Source organism: Bos grunniens, chromosome 21 (assembly GCF_055505025.1).
Source record: "Bos grunniens cultivar Pamir isolate PY7600 chromosome 21, Bosgru_T2T1.0, whole genome shotgun sequence".
NCBI lineage: Eukaryota > Metazoa > Chordata > Mammalia > Artiodactyla > Bovidae > Bos > Bos grunniens.
Window position 1 is genome coordinate 21,178,520 of NC_141185.1, and position 27,329 is coordinate 21,205,848.

Genomic DNA, 27,329 nt, shown 5'->3' on the forward strand with positions numbered 1-27,329 from the left:
AACGTGTGAGTCTTGACCAAAGTGAAGTATTTTTAATTTAAAATCCAGTCATTTGTACTAAATACAGAGTACCCAAATGGCTGTCCACAGGCAAATGAGGCTCTGATTAAGGTTTCATTATTTATAGTGAAATTGAGAAAAATAAGAGCAATGCAGAAAGTTTTTCATAAAACTAAACTGATTTAATTTTTATTTCTATCTATAATATTTATTTTATAATTAATTCTTGGGAAAATATGTCATACATTAAATAATAACACCATATAATAAATGCATATTGCATGTGATTAAGATATAATCCTAAATTGTCCATGAATTAAAAATTAAAGAAGACAATTATATCAGTAGGGTTACAGTGAGGAGGCAGCAATCACACAGTTATTTGAATGAAGAGAATTTTAAAAATTGGAAACTGGAGAAATAAAAAACATTCTTAAGATATCAGAAATAGCAACTGCAGAAAGTAGCTATCTCCACCTGTAGGGTTGGAGGAACAAGGAAAGAGGTTGTTAAAACTTAGAAACTAGAAAAGTAGAGGAGGGAGCCCATATGGACTCAAACATCCGAGGTGACGCTGCATGCCTGATGCTTATGTTGAGGGTTGGGGTGGAGGGAGTTGTGCACAAGGAATTTCTTTCTGCAAGTATTGGAAAACTGGCAAACCACTCCCACTTAATGCTGTAGGAGGGAGGGAACTGCAGCTGCCTGGTGAAGGGCTGCTGAGCTAATGCTCACAGGAACAGGAAGAAGGCAGAAAGAAAACTGGAAGCTGACAGGCTGCACCAAGTCCCTCCTTTCTCCTGCCACCTCCCAGTCTCCTCTAACACTCCCTAGTGGAAGAGCCTAACAGGGAGCCAGCTTAACAGAGTCAAAGTGGAGTTTACAGAGTCCAAGCATCACAAAGCGGGGTACAAAAGGGCTTAAGAAGTAAACTGGTACAATACTGCTGGCTTTTACTTACTAAATTTTCACTTATATATAAATACCACTTAGTGACATAATTTTATCAATAGAAACTTTATAAGTCAAGTCAGTGAAAGTGAGGTAGAGGAACCAAGAGCCTGTTATGCAGAGTGAAGTAAGTCAGAAAGAGAAAAACAAATATATATTAATGCATATAAATATGGGATCTAGAAAAAATGGTACTGATGAACCAATCTGCAGGGCAGGAATAGAGATGCAGACGTAGAAAATGGGCATGTGGTGGACTCAGCCGGGAAAGGAGAAGACGGGAGGAATTGAGACAATAGCACTGAAACATGTACACTACCATGTGTAAAACAGATAGCTAGTGGGAATTTGCTGTATAACACAGGGAGCTCGGCCTGGTGCCCTGTGATGACCTAGAGGGTTGGGATGGGGTGAGGGAAGCTCAAGAGGGAGGGGAATACATGTATACTTACTGCTGATTCACGTTGTTGTGAGACCCTGGGAGAAAGCAAACTTGCCATCTCTCACCTTTGTAGCCTTGTATTGGAGAGGGGGACACTGGGGGCACTCTCAAAGTCGAGTTGCTCTCCAGACTTTGTGCTACCAACTTCAGAACTTTTCTCTTTTGATGCTCTTCAACTGTGCCCTTGCCTTTGAAGCTCCCACCACTATATAGAACCACTCTTCTCTTCCCATGCTTAACACTTTTGTTACCAGCCTCCAAACCACTCCACCATGTTCATTAAGATCTGAAGCATCTGGCTCAAGATACTCCTTCACACCCTGAATCCTGCCATGTTCAGCCTGATTCAATCATACACGTGAAGGAAACATTAAATAGTAACTGCACAGTTGTCTGATCCAGACCCCTACAACACACTTGGCTTCTGCAGCACTTCAGCAATACTGTCTCAGGAAATAACCAAAACATCAACCTTAATTATAATCACTAATTTCTGGACTACTGAACTCTGAAACTAAATCCACCTGAATTCTCTAGTCCTTTCACTCATCTTAAGGCTTACCTAAGGCTTACCTTAAAGCTTCTCTCTCTAACCACTTTCCCAAACTATCAGCCCCTTTAATTTTGTCTTTCTAACTTAATCAGGAGTTATAATTAACATTTATTGAGAGCTTACTCTGCCAGGCCCTACTCTAAGTGCTGCATAAATATCACCTCATTTCATTCTCACAGCAACCTTACAAGGAAGAAGCCGCTACAATCTTGTAGACAGTTATTTCTACCATTTTCTAGCCATGCCTTCAATTTCCTTTGACAGTGTAAAACACTTGCCTACCTAACTGTGGGCGTATTTTATCCTTTTTTTTTTTTCAGACTTCAAAAAAAGAAATCACATAATTATAGAAAAAACAGCATAATTAAATTGATTGGTTCAAGTTCCTAAGCTAAGACTCCAGCATTATTCAGTAGCCCCATATGCACCCCAAGTTAAATTCCTTTGCCACTTTTACGAAAGAGTTCCAAAGCTTTAACACTCTGTTCAAGCTGCATTTTATGTTCTCTTCTGCTACTCTACTCAACTCTATTCTATTCTCACCCTCACTCTCAACCTATGGCCTGAACTTCCACTTTATGAAGAATATAGACATCATAAAGCATAATTTCCCTCTCCTTGAGCTCCAGTTTTATCGAAGTGTGCTTATTTTTTGTCGCCAGTCTCAAAGGAAGGAGATTGCCTTGACTCAACCCCTTCTTTCTTACCTCATGATCTCATTTCATCTGTCTCTCTTCTATCTTCAGTCCTTCATTCAACAAATATTCATGAGCATCTACTAGGTGTTAGAACCTGTTTGAGGGAAACTGGATACGTAAGTGGACAAAACAAATATCCTTGCCCTTACATTTTAGCCTCTCTACTGGTCCATGTGCCTTAGATCTTCTTTAAATAATCAAATTCACCTTATATACCCACCAGACGGTAAAGCGTCTGCCTACAATGTGGTAGACCCAGGTTCAATCCCTGGGTTGGGAAGATCTCCTGGAGAAGGAAATGGCACCCCACTCCAGTATTCTTGCCTGGAAAATCCCATGGACAGAGCAGCCTGGTAAGGACCTCTGTCCCAGAGGACCATGGGGTTGCAAAGAGTCGGACACGACTGAGCGACTTCACTTCACTTCATGCATCTCCAAAAAAAGTTGTCAGTTGCAACTTGTCTCTTCATCATTAAATTACTTAAAAAGGATATCCATGAGGGATAGGAAGCAATATCTTAAGAATGAAGTATATGGTAAATAACTGCTAAACAGAAAGAATCACGGTGATGCCACCAAATAAAATGCCCATGAGCCACAGAGTCACACACTTGTCCCCCCTCTTCCTGAGGCTGCCTGCTTCTCTGGACGACCAAGATTCAGAGAAAGCATCCCCAGAAACGATGTGTGCTCAGGGGATGTGATTCATCACACCCAAACTGCAGACGCCAGTTGATAGCAAACTCAGCTTACTTTCCCTTCACTTTTGGGTAGCTAAAGGCCTTAAAGAAAGATTATAGGACAAATGTTTCCAGGCCTCCAACTCAAATCCAGCATAAATTCTAAGAGTATGGATGAGAAAGTACCAGATTAAAGTAGAGTAGGAAGTCAAGTCAAGGAGAGTGCACCCATAATTCTCTAGGCAAACAGCAGGCCTCTATAGATGAATAACAGAAAAACTTGAATACAGAGCCTGTGAAAAACTATTACTAAATGAATTAAATAAATGTGATATGAGAAAAACAAATGGAAAATATTTGTTCAAAATATGCTTGTAATTGAAGAAACAATTTTAAATAAGGATTATTCACTCAGTCTCCCTTGCTGGTTTTGAGTATAGAGGAAAGAGATCACAAGGCAAGGAATATAAAAAGCCTCTGCTGCTGCTGCTGCTGCTGCTGCTGCTAAGTTGCTTCAGTTGTGTCCGACTCTGTGCGACCCCATAGACGGCAGCCCACCAGGCTCCCCTGTCCCTGGGATTCTCCAGGCAAGAACACTGGAGTGGGTTACCATTTCCTTCTCCAATGCTTGAAAGTGAAAAGTGGAAGTGAAGTCGCTCAGTCGCGTCCGACTCTTAGTGACCCCATGGACTGCAGCCCACCAGGCTCCTCTGTCCATGGGATTTTCCAGGCAAGAGTACTGGAGGGGGTGCCGTTGCCTTCTCCTAAAAAGCCTCTAGAAAATGGAAAAGGCAAGGAAATGAATTCTTCCCTGGAGCCTTCATAAAGGAACACAACTTCACCAACACCTTCAATTAAGGCCTATTCCCTAATCTATTTTGAGTTAATTTCAATGTATGGTATAATACAGTTCATTTTTTTGCTTGCGGATATCCAGTACTCCCAACATTTACTGAAGAGACTTTCATTTCTCCATTGCATATTCTTGCCTCTTTTGTAAAAAATAACTGACCTTATATGGTTTGTTTCAAGACTCTCTGTTCTGTTACATTGACCTCTGAGTGTGTTTTTATACCAGCATCATACTGTTTTGATTACTACAGATTTGTAATTTGGTTTGAAGTTAGGCAGTGTGATGCCTCCAGCTTTGCTGTTTTTACTCAAGACTGATTTCAAATTTGGGGGTCTTTTATGGATCAAATTTTAGAATTGTTTGTTCTATTTCTACGAAAAATTTCATTGGAACTTTTATAGAGATTATACTGAATGAACATTTCAGCAATATTTTTAATCTATGAATATGGAATATCTTTCCATTTTGTCTTCATTTTAATCATCAATGTCTTACACTTTTCAGTGTACAGATCTCTCACCTCCTTGGTTATATTTGCTAAGTATTAATATTTTATTATTTTGATACAATTATAAATGATTATTAATTTTTCTGATAGTTCATTGTTAATATATAGAAAAGCAACTAATTTTGTATACTGATTTTGTATCCTGCAAATTTACTGAATTTTTATTAGTCCTAACAGTTTTATAGAGAAGTCCTATGGTTTTCTGTATCTAATATCATATCATCTGCAAAAAGAGACTTCTGTTCCTTGTTTATTTGGATTATTTTATTTTTTTGTCTAATTGTTCTGGCTATAACTTACAGTACTATGCTGAATAAAAGTGACAGAAGTGGTATCTTTGCCTTGTTCCTAATGTTAAAGGTAGTTTTCAGCTTTTCACCATTAAGTATGATGTTAGCTATGGGCTGGCATCACCAACTCAATGGACATGGGTTTTGGTGAACTCTGGGAGTTGGTGATGGACAGGGAGGCCTGGGGTGCTGTGGTTTATGGGGTTGCAAAGAGTCAGACATGACTGAGTGACTGAACTGAAGTAGCTGTGGGCTTGGTATCTTGGAAACCCATCCCTCATGTGGGAGTCAAAAGCTGAGGTGCTAGATGTACAGTCCAAACTCTGCTTCTCAGGGAGAAGCTGGGAATAGGCATTCTCTCTCAATAGTATTTCACTCCTGGGCGCAGAGTTTATAGTGAGCATGTGTCTCTGCCTTTACTACCCATTTTGTGTTTTTTCATATGTCTGATATATAGAAATTGCTTAGCTAGTTTCTCAATTGTTTTTTCAGAGGGAATTTCTCAGAATGTACCTATATACATGATGCTTCCATGAGAGGAAGAATATTCAGGAGCCTCCTATGTCAACATCTTGATAAAGTCTCCAAACTTTCGCTATTCCTAGAAGATACTGGAAGACACTGAAATGGCTCACTCACTACATGTCTTAACTTCTTCTGACATGCTGAGGCTAACCAGCTAAAAACTATTTCACAATCCCTTGTACCTAGGGTTCTAGAATTTAAGTTCCTACCATCAGATGTTAAACTGGACTTTGGCACTCACTTTGTTGGTGTGGTTTGGGACAGCAATGGCACCAGCTGGGACAGCAGCTTCCTAAATTGGCAGACTATTTTCTGCTCATAGCAGAGGTTCAGGAGCTAATAACTTAGCCATTTCTTTCTGATACTATAGTGTCCTGCTTGGGTTAAAAGCAATAATCTCCTGACAGCCAGTGTAAGTTGGGAACCCTTCCTGGAAGCTCAACCTAGAATCTGTGAGCCATTTAATACTCTGAAGAATCTCTTTGTGTTCAAACTGACTATAGTGAGTTTTAATCTCCAAAACTGAACACTGACCAAAACACTACTTATTTATTCTGGAGAAAATTTCCATCTGTGAAGAAAGAGATTTGTGACCAAGACAGCAATTCAGACACAGATTTCACTCTGCATATTAGACTCTTAAGTCAGTAAAGCAGGAACCACCTAAAAAACAAAGAATGGCAATTACCCTGTGCTATAGTAGGTCCTTATTATCTACTTTATATATAATGTGTATCTGTTAATCCCAAACTCCTAATTTATCCCTCACCCTGCTTTTCCCTTAGTAACCATAAATTTGTTTTCTATGTCTGTCAGTCTGTTTCTGCTTTGTAAATAAGTTCATTTGTATCATTTTTTTAGATTCTACATATAAGTGATATTCAATATCTTGTATCAATATTCAATACCCATAATGGAAAATAATCTGAAAAATAATATACATATTTACATATATATTAAACTGAATCACTTGGCTGTAAACAAAATCTAACACAACATTGTAAATCAACTATTCTTCAATTTTAAAAAAAGAATGGCAAGCAATGATGTGTTATGGTCCTCAGTGGGCATTTGACGTGTTGAAATTTGGATGTAGCATTTAAAAAGATATCCGAATATCTTTACTAAAACTTAAGAAAGTAACATGTACTGTTGTCCTATATATTTCTTTCTATAAACATGCATCAGGACTTTTCCATATAAACACCTTCAAGAAGCAGTAACTACTCATCTGCATGAACCTACAGGCCCAGGGAAGGTCAAGCATTGATTTAACTCCAATAGGAAGCATAAGAAAACTCAGAATCCAGGTCTATTACTCCTGGAGCCTCAAAGCCGTTCTGTCTGAATTTAGTTATCCGTCTTTCTTTACCTCTGGGCTGTGGAGAAGCTTTACAGATCCTATTCTTTTAACCCTACTTCAAGTACTGACTGATGACCGCCTAAGAAGGATATGTGACATTCTCCGTGGTTTTGACTTCTATAGTCCCGTGATTATTTCCTAGGTGCACAAACAGCCGCCATAGAATAGACAATAAATTTTTGTAACAGATAGTGTGGCGACAGGAAATATTTGAGTGTCAAAGGTATAAAGCATCCTGGATAGTTGAGATACGTATCAAAAAACAGACCTAGCTCCTGCTCTTAACTGACAGGCAGTGCCCACTTTGCTTGAGTGTTTCTGCTTGCTTGTAAAGTCAGAGCTCAACTGAAACAGCAAAAAGCACAGATGCAGAGCTGAATTTGAACTGGGCTTCTATACCTATACAACTCACTTTAAATCCATTGCACTATAATAAGCAATTTCTTACCAATAGTGTACTCGGACCTGGAAATGTCCAGAAGTTAACCATTTTACACTACTTGTGTATGGAAAAACTAACAAACAAATAAATCCTTTATGGAAATTTTCTATATTTCAATAGGGGTTTAGATAACCCAGGCTTTTGCATTGCTCAAAACTTATCTAATAGTATACTTAAAATCTGAATATCACAGTTATATAAATTTTACCTAGAAAAAAAAACCTGAAAAAAAAATCACATGAACGCTAAAATGTCTAGGAGTGAAAAGTACCTATGTCTGCAACTCAGTCTGAAATGCATCAGAAACTTAGATGCACAGAAGGCAAATATAACAAAATGTTAACAATCATAGATTCTAGGTGACAGATTCCAATACTCTTTGTATTGCTGCTGCTGCTGCTGCTAAGTCGCTTCAGTCATGTCCAACTCTGTGCGACCCCATAGACGGCAGCCCACCAGGCTCCCCATCCCTGGGATTCTCCAGGCAAGAACACTGGAGTGGGTTGCCATTTCCTTCTCCAATGCATGAAAGTGAAAAGTGAAAGTAAGTCGCTCAGTTGTGTCCGACCCTCAGCAACCCCATGGACTGCAGCCCACCAGGCTCCTCCATCCATGGGATTTTCCAGGCAAGAGTACTGGAGTGGGGTGCCATCGCCTTCAAAAAAAATCCATGGCAAATAATGCAAGCATGATAGATCATGGACGAAAGTGAAAGTTGCTCAGTCATGTCCAACTCTTTGTGACCTCATGGACTATACAGTTCTCCAGGCCAGAATACTGAAATGGGTAGCCTTTCCCTTTTCCAAGGGATCTTCCCAACCCAGGGAAAGAATCCAGGTCTCCCACATTGCAGGTGGATTCTTTACCAGCTGCGCTACAAGGGCAGTTTATTTTGTAGGCACATGGAAGATGCAGAGAGGTGCAGAGGACCCTAACAAGCTCATTTAACATTACCCTACTAAAGAAAAACCTGCAAACACCAGCTGAAAACCAAAATCACAACCTTGGGGATTCTTTTTAATATCTGCAGGGCATATATTTCAAGTATTTTTATTACACTGAAAACTGAAAAATTGGTCTGCCTTCTGTTTCAAGGTAATAAACTGCTGCTAATGCCTTTAAGGAAGTGGGGATCACACAGAGGGAAGAGCCCTTTACTGTAGGCAATCTTCGTGGGTTTTGGGGGTGCAAGACCAGGAGAAAGAAAAAGGGAAGAGGAGAGGCAGAGGCAGGGAGAGGAAACAGGGAAATAGGAAGGAGATGGAGAGAGGGGGAGAGGAGAAAAGGAAAAGAAATCGAAGTTCCAAGGCCTAGAAGGGTAAAAGAGGAGCCAACCAGATGAAGGGCTGAAACAAAAGAATTCAGTGAAACTCCAAGATGTTGCACAGCTGAAGGACATTTTGAGACCTGGGAGGCCAATTCACTTGTGCTTGTTTACACTGCTGGTGTGTAAACTCTATCCTTTATCCTTTCCCCAAATCGTCACTAACATCTCTTAGATTCATGAATATTTTCTGTGAATTGGCTTTTACTGGACATCAGACAGGAAGCTCGGTTTTTCTTCTTGGGTCAGTGTAGTGGAGAAATCTTGAGACGGGCTTCAGACTCCCACAAACCTTGAATGAAAGGTATCCAGGTCAATTTTATGGAGATCTCTTGGGCTCAGGATGAATAGGAAGGAGGAGGGAGGTGGGGTTCCAACACTGGCATTTTCAATTAGCCTGTTGAGAAAATAAAAAAATTCAAACTTAGTTTTTCTCATCCATTTTTAATTCAGAACACCCTCATTACCAGATACAGAAATGCAGGAAAGACATTTTCAGCTTTCGGCGATCAGTCTTTTTTCATGGGGTAATATTGCCACCTGCTGGTATTTGAAAACAGAAATACCTTTATAACATTCAGTAGTTTTAAATTTGAAATTGTTTAGAAACCTTAAGAGACTTTCATTTATTGGCAAATTCTTCCTTTGTGCTAGAATACAAACTTGTATAAAAGGAAGTTCTTTGTCCTCAAAGACTTCGTATTATCTAATGGCAAACTTAACAAAAACACTTTCTTACTTTTCAAGATTCAGGCACCATTTCATCAGTAAAACCTACCTAAGGTGGGTGGCCTTGGCCTGCAGTGGCTTGGGGGTGGGGACTGGGGCAGGGGGTGGGTTCCCAAGGAGAGATTGAGGCGGGGTCACGGCAGTGAAAACATCAGTTCCTACCCACTAGACCAGTGGTCCATGACATGGGCCTTTTGGCTTTGCAGAAAAGAATTTCCACAAAGATACAGAAAGTAGTGAAGCATGTGAAGTATTTATTAAGAGGGAAAAGAGTATAGTACGTGTGAATAGACACGAGCACTCAGAGAGACAGTCCCTAAGTTGCACTGTCATGGCAGTTTGGATTAACTTTATGGGATATTTCTTACAGGTTTCCTTCAGCCAGTGGTTTTGACTGGCTGGTTATGTCCATATTTGGTATATCTTAGGGTCCTCCCATGTGTGCACACACATCTCTTAGCCAAGATGGATTTGACCAAAAAGGAGTACGGGTACAGAACATCCTTTGACATAACTCCTCCTTTAACATCCAAGGAGACTTTTCTGTGCATCTGTGGTCGGGGAGTTTGGGCAGGGTCCAGCCTCCTCCCGTAATTATCCTGCTTTTCTCTTCTTGAGAGTTTCAGTTCATAGGGAATGAATCTCCAATTGCTTTACCCCGGTTGCAGGGCTATCTGCCTCCTACTTCAAAACTTTTTGACAGCAAGTTCTCACCCTTCTGAAACAGAAATTGACTGCTCCCTCCCTCAGGCCCTAGTTCATCCTGTACATATTTCTTTCTTAGCACACACAATACACCACAGTACTTGTTTTATTACAACATCTGTCTCCTATAACCAGACCATAAATTCCTTGAAACTCAGGGACTGTATCTTTGGTGCATTTATACTCCTAGTACCTGGAACAGAACCTACACATTGTAGCCAGTAAGTATTTGGTAAATGAATAAATGAATGACAGTCAAAAAGGCACAAGCAAAGTAAATATTATTACATATAAACTTTTATTAATTCAAAATAACTTTAAATATTCTGGCTTCAGATATGCACATTATGTACTTCCTTATATGTGTGTGTGTGTGTGTGTGTGTGTGTGTGTGTGTGTGTGCTCATTCAAAAAACTCACATTTTGCAAAATTCATATACATGAAATCAGTAAAGAACAAATATGAAGCTACCTCAGTAGGTAATTTTTCCATCAGCATATAATCCATAAACTCTTCATTTTTATAAGGTAATCCAAAACAAGATACTGATGGACTCTCTCATCAGTTAAGAGCACCAACGAAGACAAAACATTCAGAGTAAATAAATTTTATCTATTTGATAATGAGTCACCATTGTTGAGGTACAAAAGAAACTGAAAGTTGTGATATTTGAATTATCCATGTTAGTTACATAACCCAGGATCACAAACAGAGCTGAGTTTGAGATCTATTGAGATCTGCATATGAATTCTGTGGAACTCCAGGGCACCCAAGTCCCCTAAGTTTGAACAAGAACTAGAGTTCTCTTCTTCAGAACTCTTTGGAAAGGCACTTCCAGGGAGCCTGGCTGTTTACCCTCAGTCAGGAGATAGTCAAAGAACATGCAAATGAAGTGTGGGAGGTAGGAGACCAATTCTTACAGGGGTCTATATACAAGTACCCTTAGCAGATAATCTGGATACCTCTATTTCATTAAGCAAAAGCTGATGGAAATTCCTGTATGTTCTTCCCATTTGCCTCACACCTTCTATTTCCCACTCATTCCTCTTTCCTTCTTGCCTTCCATTCCAAGGTTGATCTCATCCTTTTCCAGTTAAGTTCTGAGACCTTAACTCATAAATTATCTTTCTTCAGTCTTCCTCCTCTTTTCCTCACCTTCCTCCCTACGTATCAAAACACCAAGCTTCTTCTGTCTTGGGGGGAAAAGAGCCCTCCATTGAGTCCTGTTTCTGAACAGCCCAGCGACAAATCCTAAGTCCTTCTTACCTTATCTTCATAAAAGATTTTACTTGCTGCCACAGTTCTCTTCTCCCTTTGGTGGCACAATTTCTTGAGACCTGAGTTTTCTCAGACTTGTATCTTGATACTGCTTTCCTCCCCCAGATTACCAATCATCAACAGACTTGTCAGCTTCAGTTACTCCGACTCAACTCCTGACATTTTGGGCAATAGGGATTATCACACTCGACTGAACATGCTTCTCCCCATCTTCTGCACTCTATCCTCTTCATACTTCTCAATCAGTTCTCAGTTTTCTTCCCTGGAACCTCTTCTTCTTACCTCTAAAAGAGAAGGTAGAAGAACAGTTTAGTTCTTCTAGAACTGTTTAGGACTAAACAGTTTAGTCCTCATCTTGGTCTCACTTGATATACTCTTACTTAGGGATTTCACCTATTATTTCTGTCCTTCATTAACAAAAATCTATTAAGGGCCAACCATGTGACAGGTACTTATCCTTGGAGTTTGCGATTCAGTGATGAACAAGACTGAGAAGGTCCCCATTATCATGAGTTGATATTCTTGTGTACATGTATACTGTAAGGGAAGGGTAGGTAGTGACAAATACTAAACAAATTAAACAGCAAATAAATAGGAAAGTATCAAAATATGGTAACAAAAACTTTGCAATTGAGTCTTGTTAGAGAGGCACTCTGAGCTTAGTTTCCCCAAGGCTGGTATAGGTTAACCCCAGACTATCTAGCTAGGGAGATTGCCAGTTGAGGTTTCTGTGTGAGGCTGAGGGTCATGGCTCGAAGTGAGCCACCCAAGCTGAACTGACCCCAACTCACTGCCAGATTTCAGAGGGGTCTCTAACACCAGAGGTCTTGAGAGCCAAGAAGCATCACTAGGCTCTGACCAAACTAAAGGACAGGAATCCAAAAAGAAGAGCAGCAACTGACAGAGGATATCACCATGGTGACCAGAGGAACCTTGGGACAATACAGAAATCTGAGAATCCTGCCTTCTTCAAGCCAGAAGATCACAGAAGCCACCTCTCCATCATATACTCAGATAACATCTTAGAGAGAAACGCTTAAGAGCAGTTCTACTAAGACATTAAACACTACTGAAACCTGAAAGGAAATGTTTAAATGCTTACACAAGCCTAAGTTTAAAACCTGGCAATTTCCTTGTAGTTTTTGTTACTGTTGTTTGTTCCCTCGTACTACCAATCCCCCAATAACCAGCAAATTGAGACTTGTAGAGGGTGAATCAGAGCAGTGATAGCAAATAAACTTTTCCCTGCAGTTCTGAGTTGTGAAATGGGTAGCCCTATGACATGGCTATGTGTGTCTCTAATTCTGATCTCTTTCTTGAGTTCCAGACCAGGAACAGACACACAGATGTAGAGAACAGACGTGCAGACACAGCAGAGGAAGGAGAAGGTGGAATGAATTAAGAGAGTGGCATCGACATAAACACACTACCATGTATAAAACAGCTAGTGTGAAGCTGCTGTGTAACGCAGCTTGCTGCTCCACAGCGACCTAGAGGGTAGGACAGGGGGATGGGAGGGAGGGAGGCTCATGAGGGAGGGGACAGATGTATACTTACAGCTGATTAGTGCTGTTGTACAGCAGAAACTAAAAACATTGTAAAGCAAGTATCCGCCAATAAAAATAAATAAAATGTATCTGTCTCACCTACAGACCAACTTTTTCCTAAATCCTTTGCCTCAGTTAAGATGAATTTCTGATCCTCATAATTAATCAGATTGAAAATTTTGGAGTCTCTAAAGTATCACAAGCCTAACCTGAATACTGTTCAGATATAACGTTTATTTATAGTCTCTGCCACTCTGCTAGCTCAGGGCCTCTTTAATTTCATCTAAAAGATTAAAGTCTCTTGACTGGTTTTCCTGGGAACAGGGCATGAGGATAGTCCTGTGGGAATGGAAATAAACTGAGAATCTTTGTATTAACATATTATTAACACCCATCAGAAAGTACTCCACCATGGAAGAGGCACTAACCAACCAAGTATACAGAATACTAACCAGCTGACATCATCCAGCATGTCACTGACCACCTTAGTGCTGGCATAATGGGCTAAGCTGCCAGGGTGGCAGAAACAGCGACTATGAATGGGCCCAACAGTCTGGGCTCCCTCTTACCAAGGCTGATCTAGCTAAGTCCTAAAACAGATTATATAATCTGAAAGAGACCAAAGCTGAACCCCCAGTATAGAACATTTCCCCCAGGAGACCATCAGACAGGGTAAACTGATTACACTGGACCCTTTTCCACTCTGAAAGGGGCAGTGATTCACTTTGACCAGAATCAACACCTATTAAAGGTATGGATTTGCCTTTCCTGACCACAAGTATAAATGTGAACTTGTGACTTAAAAATTTTAAATGATGCACATTTATGACTTTGCCAAAAATAAACTCCCAAACCTAAATTAAAAATAAAATGGAATAAGGAAAGAAGACAGAGACTTAACACCAGTACCTGAGATTTAACAATGTTTCTGGTTCACTTTATATCCTACAGAGCTTTGCTACTGACCAAACAGATGTACTAAAGCAAGGGAGATGTCAATACAGATTGCTTGGTGCACTATTCCTATTACATACCACAACGTTCAGAAGCTGCCAATCGGAGATGGTGATCTGGAATGCTCAAAAAGCATTCTGAAGGCATGGCTGAGGTGATGATACCATGTGAAGATAGGACACCCTCCTCTGGGTTGTAGTTATGCCCTAAATCAGTAAACATTATGCTATCGCATCTGTAAGAAGTAACATACATGTAGGCAAGAAACAAGGGGAAGAAGCAGGAGTGGCCTCCTCAGTCCCAGCGCCCATTTAGAAATTTATATTTCCTTTCCCTGCAATGCTAGGTTCTATGAATCTGGAAGTCCTGTTCTCACCAAGGGACAGAGCCCATTAAACTTTAAGTTACAACTGTCGCCTGGTCACTCCAAGTATCTTGAGCCAAGAAACAAATCTGGCAGGAGTAATTGATCTTGGTCATCAGAAAGAGGTAGGGCTTCTGTCACAAAAGTGCAGGGTATTTTTTATTGCCAGATGACAAACGTATGTTTGTCATATGATGGGCATATATGAAAGGGATCTATCTCTTCATATTCCTTTGTCCAATTTTGACAAATGGACAAATACAACAGTCAGAGCTGGACCATATCAGGTCTAGAGCTCACAGTGCTGAAGATAAAATGCATCACAACTGAACTTCCTCCTCTTCCAATCCCGCTTTGTTCACTCCCTGACAGGTGGTTTTTCAAAAGGCACTCAGCAATAAATCTTTTTGTATGCACTCTCTGCCCTTTTATCACGGCACATTTCTTTGTCATGTTAAAAAAAAAATGCAGGCTCACCTATTTTTCCTGCCCTAGAATCAGCCATTTCTAAAGAATAGGAAGCACTCTACTGCAAAAAAAAACTGGTTAATCTAAGTAAAAGTCTTTCAGATTTTTATTTTGAAAATTTTCAAGCTGAAAGGTTGAAAAAAAAGAATATTTCTTCAGAGCTTATAGTAAACATTTTCTAAGCTGGCCTCTAACCACTAAAGCTGGACCATGTGTATACTGACAACTTCATTACTTAGCACCATTTCCTCTCTTATCTTTCCATTTCCCATAGTCACTGTTCAAATCCTTTTGTTGGTTAGTGTATTTTCTCAAGACCTCTAATATTTGACTCCTCAAACATCTGCACATCTCTCTCCCTGACAGGTGACTGATAACTTAGTCCAGTATAGGATTCACCGATGTAATTCTATCACTAGTTCAGTGACATTATCCTACCATCTTCTAGTCTCCAAAGTTCGATGCAAGAAATTTAGTCTCACTCTCTGTTTTTTTTTTTTTCTTCACAAGTAACTTTTTTTTTCTTTCTGGAACCCAGCAAGATTTTGTTATCCCTGAAACTTAAAAAATGTGCAGGAATACATCTATTAGTTTTCCTTATCAATGCTAATTGAAATTTGGACTGAGGGAAAGGAATAGGGTAATTCTTAAAAATGCAGATCTTCTTTCTAATATGAGTTCTTACAATTTTCTTTTTTTTTTTTAACCTTGTAGAACTCCTCCTTGTATCTCCTGAATCTATTAAATTTATGTCTTCTTTTGTTATTTCATTTTGTTTTTAATCTAGGGTTGGTGGGAAGGTATTTTTGGCAAAGCCACACATGTGCATCATTTAAAATTTTATAAGACTTGTTATGAAAAACATTAGGCCTCACACATTTCAGGGGCTTCCCTGGTGGCTCAGACAGTAAAGAATCTGCCTGCAATGCAGGAAACCTGGGTTCAATCCCTGGGTTGAGAAAATCCCCTGGAGAAGGGAATGGCAACCCATGAGAATTCCATGGACAGAGGAGCCTGGCAGGCAACAGTCCATGGGGTGCAAAGAGTCAAACATGATTGAGCAACTTTCAGTTCACTTCACAATTCCACACATTTCAAATTTCTCACCCTAGAAGGCAACTACTTTCAGTTCTTCCTATTGGTTTCCGGTATTTATCCCTAGTCTCTACATAACATGTTTACAGTCACGTTCTTACTATCAGTTACTGGCTTTACTATCTACCGATAATATTATTAATACAGATGATGAGAATTTAGCTCTTTCACATATAACCACCATTCTCACCCCACCCCACCCCCCCACACACACACCTGGGTTCCCACATTCTTTCAAAATCTTATAAAGTTATGATAAATCAATATCCATTTTCTCCTAGTCTCTCTCCCTCACACAGCTCCCCTAGCCAGCTCTTCTAAAGGTCTGTGGTATCAATACCATAGGATAATACTGCAGGACTCATATCTATTGTTTAGATTAATCTTGTTTATGTTGACCATGTAAATACTATGATAGCTGAATCATGTTTACTATGATTATTTTCTCTAATTAAGAATTATTTTTTTTACTTTTCTATGTTTTAACATTAATTTTTCCTCCTATATTCTCCAGAGCTTGTGTAAATCTCTTCCCAATAGAGTCAAATCCACTGGTTATTTTATTAATTTCATCTTCTTGAAGAAGTCTCTCCTTGAGCTTTCTGACCTGTCACAATCTATATCAACTCATTTTCAGGCCTGCTACAAAGCTATCATTTGATGTGTCTCTTTACCCACACTCAGCAAATTCCTTTGTCTCTTTTATGTTGGATCCTGTTCCCTCAATTTTGTTTTCTTCTTCCTTGATTTACACCAGTATTTTAATGATGCACAGGCTCCAATAATGTCCACAGAAATGATATGTGGAAAATCAACCTCTGAATGTTTTTGTTATAATTTATTTCTCTGTATGAATTTGTTCATAGTTTTTAGATATTCTTCCTCTTGATTTTTCCAATCCACTAATTTGGATTGATCTCCAGAGTGACTCTCCTTAAATTCATCTTCTAAAGTTTAATTTCAGTGATTTTTTTCCTATGTTTATATGCATGATGGTTAATTTCATGCATAAACTTGATTGGCCAAGAAGTACTCACATTAAACATTATTTCTGGGGTTTATGAGGGAGTTTCTGGATAAGATTAGCATTTGAATTGGTAGACTCACTGGAATGCCTTGCCCAGTTGTGGATGGGCACCATCCGATTCGTTGAGGGTCTAAATGGAACAAAAGGTGGAGGAAGGACGTATTTGCTTCTTTTTCCAGCTTCACTGAGCTGAGACACCTCATCTCATCTTCTGCCCTTGAAGTGGAATTTACCTCACTGGCTCCTCTGGTTCTCAGGCCTTTAGGCTCAGACTGAATTACACCACTGCCATTCTCAGGTCTCCAGTTTATAGAGAGTAGATCATGGGATTCCTCAGGTCCTAGAAGTTCTGTTTCTCTGGAGAACCTTGACTGCTACAGATTCTGGTACTGAGAGTGGGATGCTGCCATAACAAATAACTTAAAAAGTGGAAGTGACTTTGCAACTGGTTTACTGGTAGCAGCTGGAAGAGTTTAGAGGTACACACTAGAAATATGAGCATTAAGGCTATTTATGCTAAGGGTTCAGAAAGAAAATAAGAGAGGAAAGAAAACCTCAGTCTTCTTAGAGAATATTTAAGTAACCCTGAGGAGAATGTTGGTAGAAGTATGGACCACAAAAGCCATTATGATAGGTCTCAGAAGGAAATGAGGAACACGTCATTGGAAACTGGAGAAAAAGTGATCCTTATAAAGTGGCAAGGAACTTGACTGAACTGACTTCATGTTCTAGTGTTCTGTGGAAGGTGGAACTTGCAAGTAATTAAATTGGATATTTAGCTGAGGATATCTCTATGCAAAATACTGAAGGAGTGGCCTGGCTCCTCCTGACTACTTATGGCAAAATGTGAAAAGAGAGAAATGATTTGAAGATGGAATTCTTAAGCAAAAAGGAACTATAACTTAAAGATTTGGAAAATTCTCAGCCTACATATATGGCAAAATACAAAAGCATTCCTTGAAGAGAATACTAAAAGTACAATAAAGTCCACAAAGCAAACCATAAGATATACTTAAAAGTAAATATATTACAAGTCACAGTCACTGATCATAATTTAATAATATAAGAAATAATTTTTAAAAGTTTGAAATACCTTAACGATTTGAAAATTAACTCCTGATTAAGGAGAAAAATCACAAACACTCGTGATTGCATGCATGCTAAGTCACTTCAGTCTGTCCAACTCTCTGCAATCCCAGGGAGTGTAGCCCATTAGGCTCCTATGTCCATGGTATTCTCAGGGCAAGAATACTGGAGTAGATTGCCATTTCTTCCTCCAGGGGATCTTCCTGACTTAGGGACAGAACTTGCGTCTCTTGCGTCTTCTGCATTGGCAAGCAGGTTCTTTATCCACTAGCGCCACCTGGTAAGCCCACAAACACTTTAGAAATTAATGAAAAAGTAACTCCATAAAAATCTACAGAACACAGAAAAAGCCATAATTAGATAAAAACTGATGTCCCTAAATCCTTTCATTATGAAGACAAATGAGCACAAGTTCAGAAACATGTTTATCCTAAGTATTTTTTTAAAAAGCACAAAGTTAACTAAAAGAAAATTTGAGGAGTCAACAGATAAAGATAACAGAAATAATCTATGATACAGAAAAACAGTAGAAGAGTTACTAAATAATTCCAAAAGATGCTGTTTTAAAGACTAACAAACAAGATATATACACACACAAACACATACACCATTTATGATCCTGCTTAAAAATGTGAGGACAAAACAAATATTAGCAAGAGTAGAAATAGAAGAAATGTGTGATTTCCTAGAAAATACAAATAAACCAGAGAAAACCAGGTAGAAAACCAACTTGATGAATTACCAAAGAAGGGATTCGAAAGGTGACTATTATTTTAGATAATAATAACACATCCAAAAAAGCTTTAAATCTCAGTCCATCTTTTAGGAACAAATAATTACAATATTATTTAAATTATTTCATATCAAACATAAAGATGAAATGTGCCTTAATTCATTTCATGAAGCCAGCATAACTTTATTACCAGAACTTAATTAAAAAAATTCAAAATGATAAACCATTCTAATTATTTCAGCTACTAAGACTGCATTAAAAAATGACCCTAGTAATTATTGACCTAAGTGCAAAGAAATAGAGGAAAAAAATAGAATGGGAAAGACTAGAGATCTCTTCAAGAAAATTAGAGATATCAAGGGAATATTTCTTGCAAAGATGGGCTCAATAAAGGACAGAAATGGTATGGACCTTACAGAAGCAGAAGATATTAAGAAGAGGTGGCAAGAATACACAGAAGAACTGTACAAAAAAGATCTTCATGACCCAGATAATCACGATGGTGTGATCACTGACCTAGAGCCAGACATCCTGGATGTGAAGTCAAGTGGGCCTTAGAAAGCATCACTATGAACCAAGCTAGTGGAGGTGATGGAATTCCAGTTGAGCTCTTTCAAATCCTGAAAGATGATTCTGTGAAAGTGCTGCACTCAATATGCCAGCAAATTTGGAAAACTCAGCAGTGGCCACAGGACTGGAAAAGGTCAGTTTTCATTCCAATCCCAAAGAAAGGCAATGCCATAGAATGTTCAAACTACAACACAATTGACTCATCTCACACGCTAGTAAAGTACTGTTCAAAATTCTCCAAGCCAGGCTTCAGCAGTACATGAACCATGAACTTCCAGATGTTCAAGCTGGTTTTAGAAAATGCAGAGGAACCAAAGATCAAATTGCCAACATCCGCTGGATCATCAAACAACCAAGAAGAGTTCCAGAAAAACATCTACTTCCGTTTTATTGACTATGCCAGTCTTTAACTGTGTGGATCACAACCAACTGTGGAAAATTCTGAAAGAGATGGGAATACCAGACCACTGATCTGCCTCTTGAGAAATCTGTATGCATGTCAGGAAGCAATAGTTAGAACTGTCATGGAACAACGGACTGGTTCCAAATAGGAAAAGGAGTACATCAAGGCTGTATATTGTCACCCTGCTTATTTAACTTATATGCAGAGTACATCATGTGAAATGTCAGGATGGATGAATCACAAGCTGGAATCAAAACTGCTCAGAGAAATATCAAGAACTTCACATATGCAGATGACAGCACTTCAAGGCAAATAAGATGGGGGAAATGTGGAAACAGTGACAGATTTTAATTTCTTGGGCTCCAAAATCAATGTGGATGATGACTGCAGCCATGAAATTAAAAGATGCCTACTCCTTGGAAGAACAGCTATGACAAACTTAGGCAGTGTATTAAAAAGCAGACATTACTTTGCCAACAAAGGTCTGTATAGTCAAAGCTATGGTCAAAGCTATTTTCCAGTAGTCATATATGGATGGATGTGAGAGTTGGACCATAAAGAAGGCTGAGTGCCAAAGAATTGACACTTTCAAACTGTGGTGTTGGAGAAGACCTTTGAGAGTCCCTTGTACAGCAGGGAGATCAAACTAGTCAATCCTAAAGGAAATCAACCCTAAATACTCATTGGAAGGACTGATGCTGAAACTGAAGCTTCAATAATTTGGCCACCTGATGCAAAGAGCTGACTCATTGGAAAAGACCTTGATGCTGGGGAAAATTGAGGGCAAGAAGAGAAGGGGGCGACAGAGGATGAGATGGTTGGATGGCATCACTGTCTCAATGGACATGAGTTTGAGCAAACTGAGGGCAATAGTGATGGATAGAGAAGCCTAGCATGCTGCAATTCATGGGGTCAAAAAGAGTCGGACATGACTTGGTGACTGAACAACAACAAGGGATTGGGATAGGGCAGGTGAAAAGACAAAGCACAGAGGATTTTTAAGGGCTTCAATAGTGGATACATGTCAATTCGTAGGATTGCAGAGAGTCAGACACAATTTGCAACTGAACAACAACATAGAATATACAAAAGAGTGAAACCTTCTGTAAACTATAAACCAGGGGTGATAATGATGCATCAATGTTCAGGTTCATCGATTTTACCAAAGGTGCTATTCAGGTGTATACGAGAGGGACAGGGGGTATGTGGGAATTCTCTGTGCTCTCTGCTGAATTTTGTTGTGAACCTAAAACTTCTCTAAAAATAAAATCTTTTAACTGTGTAGATTTCTTGTGAATCAATTTATAATCCACTCCATCAGACAAAAATCACACTCATAAATTGCAGTATATGTCCTTGAGCTTTCTCTAGGTATCCTGAGAGACAATTCTGTTAAAATTCTTAGAGGACATTTTCGTTTAGTAAAGATGTGTGAGGCATGGTATATCCTCAAGATAGACTTCTTGCCTTGGTGAGGCATGACATTAAATTTCCTGAGGCCTTATCAAAGAGTGTCACAATCACTCCTTGGTTTCATAGTTAAACCATGTGAATCTAGAGTAAATCACAATACTCTAGATTTAATCTCTTTCCATAAGATTTTTCTTAATTTGGAAATTGTCTGCCACCTGGAGAAACTAGAAAAAAAAGAGTTTTATTTTCAAACTCAGGAAGTTCTGGTTCCTTTAACAATTCTTTCCTTAGCTTCTCTCTCTTAGTCTAATTGGACTACTATTAATGAAATGGCCAGAGGCTTGGTGGCTCATAAACCACAAAAATTAATTTCTCACAGCTGTGGAGGCTGGAAGTCCAAGATCAGTGTGCCAGCATGGTTAGGTTCTGGTGAAGGCCAGAACGTTCCGGGGGGCAGACTGCCACCTTCTCACTGTGTTATCTCATGGTGGAAAGGGCTAGGGAGCTCTGCATGGTCTCTTATTCTTGAGGGCTCCACCATTCAGAATTAAGGACTTCCCTAAGTACCTCCCCGTTTCCTAACACCTTCACACTGGTCATCAGCACACGAATTTTGAGGGATACAAGCCATCACACCACAGCACTTCCTCCTGTCAAGTTTACTATAAGCAGCAAGAAACAGCCAGACAACACCTGTGAATTTGTGTAATTCATTATAACCATTTTCTCTTTTACACATTACCATAAGTGACAATGTTGCTAAACCTTCTGCTATTACGTAACAAGGATCTTTTCTCCTGCTCTCAATGATACTTCCTCACTTTCCTTTAAACCTTCACTGAAATCCTCCTTGACCGTTCGGCTTCCACTAACACTCTCTTCAATGTCCTCCCACCTTCTGCCCACTGTCTAGTCCTATCTAGTTTAGCTTCAGTCACCACTACATTTTGAGGTTTCTGTCACATGGCAACCACCTCCAAATACCAAAATCTAACTCAGTTTCTATGACTGCAAAACAAATTACCCCCAAATTTAGTAGCTTAAAAGAACAACATTTGCTCAAGAATCTGAAATTTGTGCAGGGCTTGGTGGGGATAATTCATTTCTGCTCCATTCAAGGGAGACATAAACGACAAAGAACTACAGATGCTATGATAGATGTTGTAAAGAACAGATGAGGAGCACAAAGAATGCTATGCTAAGTCGCTTCAGTCGTGTCCGACTCTGTGTGACCCCATAGACGGCAGCACACCAGGCTCCCCCGTCCCTGGGATTCTCCAGGCAAGAACACTGGAGTGGGTTGCCATTTCCTTCTCCAATGAGTGAAAGTGAAAAGAGAAAGTGAAGTCGCTCAGTCGTGTCCGACTCCTAGTGACCCCATGGACTGCAGCCTACCAGGCTCCTCCATCCATGGGATTTTCCAGGCAAGTGTACTGGAGTGGGGTGCCATTGCCTTGTCCGGAGCACAAAGGAGGCAGTAGTTAATTCTACCTGGGAAATCACAGAAATAAGTAACCCCTGAACCAAAGTTGGGCACTGACATGAAGAGGAGCAGGTATCAAACAGTGGGTTATATTTGGGAAACCACTATATTGGTATGAGTAAGTCCATTAAGGTAGGAGAGCAGGAAGGAAGTAATTAGTGAGAGTTGAGGCTAAAAGCAAGGCTGAGAACACCCGATGTTTCTACAGGAGTAAGCAAGAGGCCTAGGGTCAAACCAGGTGTAACACTACCACGGGGAACAGCTGCAGCTGGGAATTACTGGGGACTCTAAAGAACTACAACTGCTAAAGGCAGGCCCCTATGATGACAGCCAACAAGAAGTCATCCAAGAGGCACTGTCACAGAGAGGCTGTCAGAAGGTGTCACTTCAGTGGTATCTGAGAGAAAAGCTACCAGGAAGAAAAGCAAGAAAAGGTCAGGCTGGGGTTCCCTGCACATTCTATATTTCTAATTTACACACCCCACCTTTACCTTGGGGAGAGAGAAGGTTTTCCCCAGTATCTACTTGACAGTCAGAGGTGGTAGTGATCATGAGAATATCAACACAATTTCTCTCCAGAAAATCTTCAGAAACTCAGTGAGGGCCTGCGGTTGTTAATACAGGCCAGATTATTCTCTCAGGTTCATGGGAAAAGCATAAACCTGGAAAAGAAGACTGTGTTCTCTCAGATGCTCTCTCCTCTCTTCTGCTCTTCCTCCCTCTCCCGGTCTGTTTCCCTTTCCCTCCCCTCTCTTCTCTCTCTCTCTCCAACTTCACCTACTAGATTTCTATATAACCACAGGTAAATCTCTTATTTCAAGCCCACTAGAAACCAATAGCATGAACTCTATGGAATCCTGACTCCCTATTATATGTTTTCTCTTTAGAAGAATATTTTTAAAAGAAGTGAAGTTTTTATTTGCCAGTGACACTTTCTGGAACAGAATTGAGAACAACATTCAGATAAAAGATTATTACTCTGTAAAATAAACACTATCTTACCAAGCCTTCCTTTCCTAACAGATACAAAATCTTAACTGCGCTTTCTATGCCTAAAGGAGTCATGATGACAACTGAAGATGCTGTCAGTTCTTACAGCTCAAGTGGACAAGGATTATAGTGGAAATTTCAAACAGAATCACTAGTGCAACAACTGGAGCCACTCAGATAAGTAGATATGTATGAAGAATGAGGTAGGAAATAATGTCTCCTATAAACTGACAAAACATGAGCATTACTTCTAGTATCCTAAATCTCACTTATGCTTGAAAACAAGCGTACATCAAACTTAAATAGAACCTGATCAGATGAAAAAAACATTTTTTAAGATTTAGATTCAGGCAGTTGTAGCAGGAGTTGGTGGATCTCTTTTTTATTATTTCAACACTGATATGACTCAGTTATTTACTTGCATTTCCTGATTCTTGCTCCTATAACCAACTGCCTATATCAATGTAACTTCTGCTTAAATTAAAAAAAAAAAAGAAAAAGTTTCATTAACCAGCAAATGACCATTTCCCTTATGCCAGCAGTGCCTTCGTGGCAGCACCTCATAGGCCCTGGCTGGCTACAGCTGGAGGGATGGAGTACTAAGTCCAACCATCACCAGTCAGCTGTTGATGAGCTGGACAAGTCCCGTGGCACTGCATTGAGCCACATCTGCAAGGACTGCCTAGAACTGCTTCCCCAGCAAGAACTGTGACCATAACAAGCTCTACACAGATCAGGTAATATCGTGCTCTAAAACCTATAGGCACTAATATGCTCTGTTCTCAGCTCTGAGAACTCAGCCCAAAGTCCTATTTATCAATTTGCTACTGCAGTCTACTTTGAAATTTACATTATCTTTTAATTATTTATTTTAGCAGCTCTATTTAATAGCCCTTTTCAAAGAAAAATCTTTAGGCAAAATCTTATAGACAGTTGGACAGCAGAAATATTCATGTTCTTTTGATTATGCAGTAGTTTCTTTATCCCAAAATTGTTCCCAGAGAAACCTCAATGCACCCAAAAGACTTCACACACACACAAAAAATTTCCCCATTCTACTGAAAAGAAAATAAGTCAAGGTAATTTTCCTTTGTTCAGAAAACACTGGAAGGTCTTGTATCTACAACAGGTACCATTTGGACAAGTAGATTAGAATCTTGTATAATATTCTCAAGAGTGAGCAAATGTATTTATTTGGCTATTGCCAAAAGGAGACATATGCAAAAAATGAATAAATAAATAAATAAAGGCAATTGTGTCTGGGTAGTGATCCAGATAGGAGTTAGGGGGAAAGAAGAGAACACTGCAAAATATGACACTGGTGACTGGTGATAAAGGCCACTCTCCATTATACAGATTAAAGATTCTCCAAATTTTCTGCAAAACTTCCATAAGACACCTTACAGAACTGCAACATTCATTTCAGACTCAAGTGGTCTGATGACAAAAAGGATGCTAAACTTAAGACCTGAAACTATACAAGTCCTAGAAGAAAACATAGGGTAACAGCTCCTTGATATTGGATGTGACCATGATTTTATGGATATGATACCAAAAGCATAAGCAACAAAAGCAAGAATAAATGGGATTACATCAAACTAAAAAGCTCCTTCACAGTGAAAGAAAAAATATAAACAAAATATTTACCAAATATTTCTTGAATCTGGGCTGGTTTTATGACTTATTTTGGTCAAAAGGGTCCAACAGAGTGACAGTGTTAATTTCTCAGCCAGTTCAAAGTGTATAGTTCAGAAGTGTTTCCAGTACTGCTTACCTCACTTAGATCCTTGCATCTGTCATGTAAACAAGTCTAGGTTAGCCTGATGATAGGATGAGAGACACACAAGGCTCACTGCCCCCATGACCTCAGTCAAGAGTTCATCATCCTTATAAAGAATGCTGAAAACATTCTGAAAGGACTAGAAAATAAAGGCAAAGGTATTTCCTAGAACATACAGCAAAAAGAAAGAGGAAAATATGGAACAAATGATATAAAAAATGGAATATAAATCTAAAAGATTCAATGTCAGATAAACAGAAGTTCCAGACAGAGAAAATCAAGAAAATATAGAGGAGGAAATAATTAAATAGAAGCAAATTTCAGAGAACTTAAGTAAAATGCAAGTCTTTATATTGAAAAGCTATATACCAAACACCAATCAAATGAATAAAAATAAGATCCTTATTTAGATACATTCTTGAAACTTATTCTTTAGTATAAGGCATATATGAAAAATATTTTAAAAGCTTCTGGAAGGTAAGAAATAAGCAGCATTCAGGCTTCTTGGTAACAACACAAACTGCTTGAAGGCAATGTGCTTCGCCTTCAAAGTTCTGAAGAAAAAATGTTTGTAACTTTGAACTTAAAATTCTATACCCACAGCTCCATCAACTATAAAGATCAGGCAAAAACACTCTCACACACAGATCAACCCTAAAATTTGTTATTAAGCAATGTTCTGAAGACATCAAGGATGCAGTTCAGCAAAATGAAGTGAGAGACAAAACATAGGATCTAAGAAATAGAATATCTAGTCCAATGACACAGAAAGGAAAGATCCAGAATGACAACCACGTGGCAGACCTAGAGAATAACAAATCTCACACTAAAACAAAAGCCTCTAAAAAGACTGTCTCCAAGAAGAAAGTGGATTCTTAAAACTAAGTATGACAGAGAAACCAGATTATTTTGAGAATATAATGAAGGTATTTTATTCTTATATCATTTAGAAGAAAAAAACAGTAATTCTAAATTCTAGAGAGGAAAAAAAGCTATATATGAAAGTCAAAGATGCAGCTATAAAGAAAACTGAACTATTATATAATTTTGAGAAATGTATGTAGTAGAAGAAAAAAAGTAATCTATTGGACCGTGATCCTAGAAATATTCTCTTTAGGGTCATGATTTTGGACACAGAGACAAAAAAAATGTAATAATAGTATAAGCTATTTGGTTCTGCATTATATAATCATAGTAAGTTAAACGTTGTTTACTGAGGTTTTTTAATTTAAACTAACTTTTAAACAAGCTTTTAATTTAAAGCTTGATTTATAGAAAAGTTATCAAGATAGTACAGAGTTCCCATATACCAGTTTCCCATATTATTAACATCTTACTTTATAAGCCTGGCAGGCTACAGTCCATCAGGTTGCAAACAGACATGACTGAGCAACTAATACTTTCATTTCTTCACACTACACATTTAACGTGGATTTCACTAATTTCTCCCTAATGTCCTTTCTGTTCCAGATCCCATTCAGGATATCATATTTAGTGATCATGTTTTCCCACCTTTTTCTGGAGACAGTTTCTAAAGACCTTACTTTTGATGATCTTAACAGTCAGCTACTATGTTCATTGTAGCATTTCCCCATGCTTATCTCCAATCTCCCTTTCCAATGGTGAGAAACCTGGCTATCAGCCACCATACTTTTACACACTCATTCATTCCCAGTACACTTGTATAGTGGTTTCAGAATTATTTGCACCCCTGTGAGAAACAACTTTATCAATGACAGCACAGTGTTTATGTATACTTTTGTCTTTAATGTTACATATTCTGAGTCAAAACATTCTTTTCCAAAGTTATTCACATCAAGCATTTTTTTACCCATTCCTTCAGTGAGACTATGTCATATACATTTCTAAAATATTTGTTAGATTCTTTTATTACTCTGCATTCCATTTTGGGATCCCTCAAACTCCTGGTTGATTTTTTTAATCTGCATACATTAACTTTTTATGCTATAGAGTTCTATGAATTTTAAAGAATATGTACCATCGTATGTCCACCACAACAGTTTAGTTCATCACCCTAAAAACTCCCGTTTCCCCAAGTCAAACACTCCCCCTT

At 38.9% G+C, this 27,329-nt stretch overlaps 1 long non-coding RNA gene across 48 annotated transcripts in view; it reads right to left on the reverse strand.

The window, feature by feature from the left end:
* The window catches only part of LOC147349207 (uncharacterized), a 70,541-nt gene that overhangs the window by 17,572 nt on the left and 25,640 nt on the right, over window positions 1-27,329 (reverse strand). For 10 of the 48 annotated variants that reach the window (XR_015149659.1, XR_015149682.1, XR_015149677.1 and 7 more), the window contains 3 exons: window positions 11,331-11,626; window positions 8,922-9,026; window positions 2,654-2,738 (listed from right to left, as the gene is read on the reverse strand). This is a non-coding gene — a long non-coding RNA (uncharacterized LOC147349207). Of the gene's footprint in view, window positions 1-160; window positions 2,739-6,027; window positions 9,027-11,330; window positions 11,627-17,890; window positions 18,161-27,329 lie in introns of those variants that run through there. The other 38 variants (XR_015149661.1, XR_015149662.1, XR_015149686.1 and 35 more) reach the window with 9 other exon arrangements.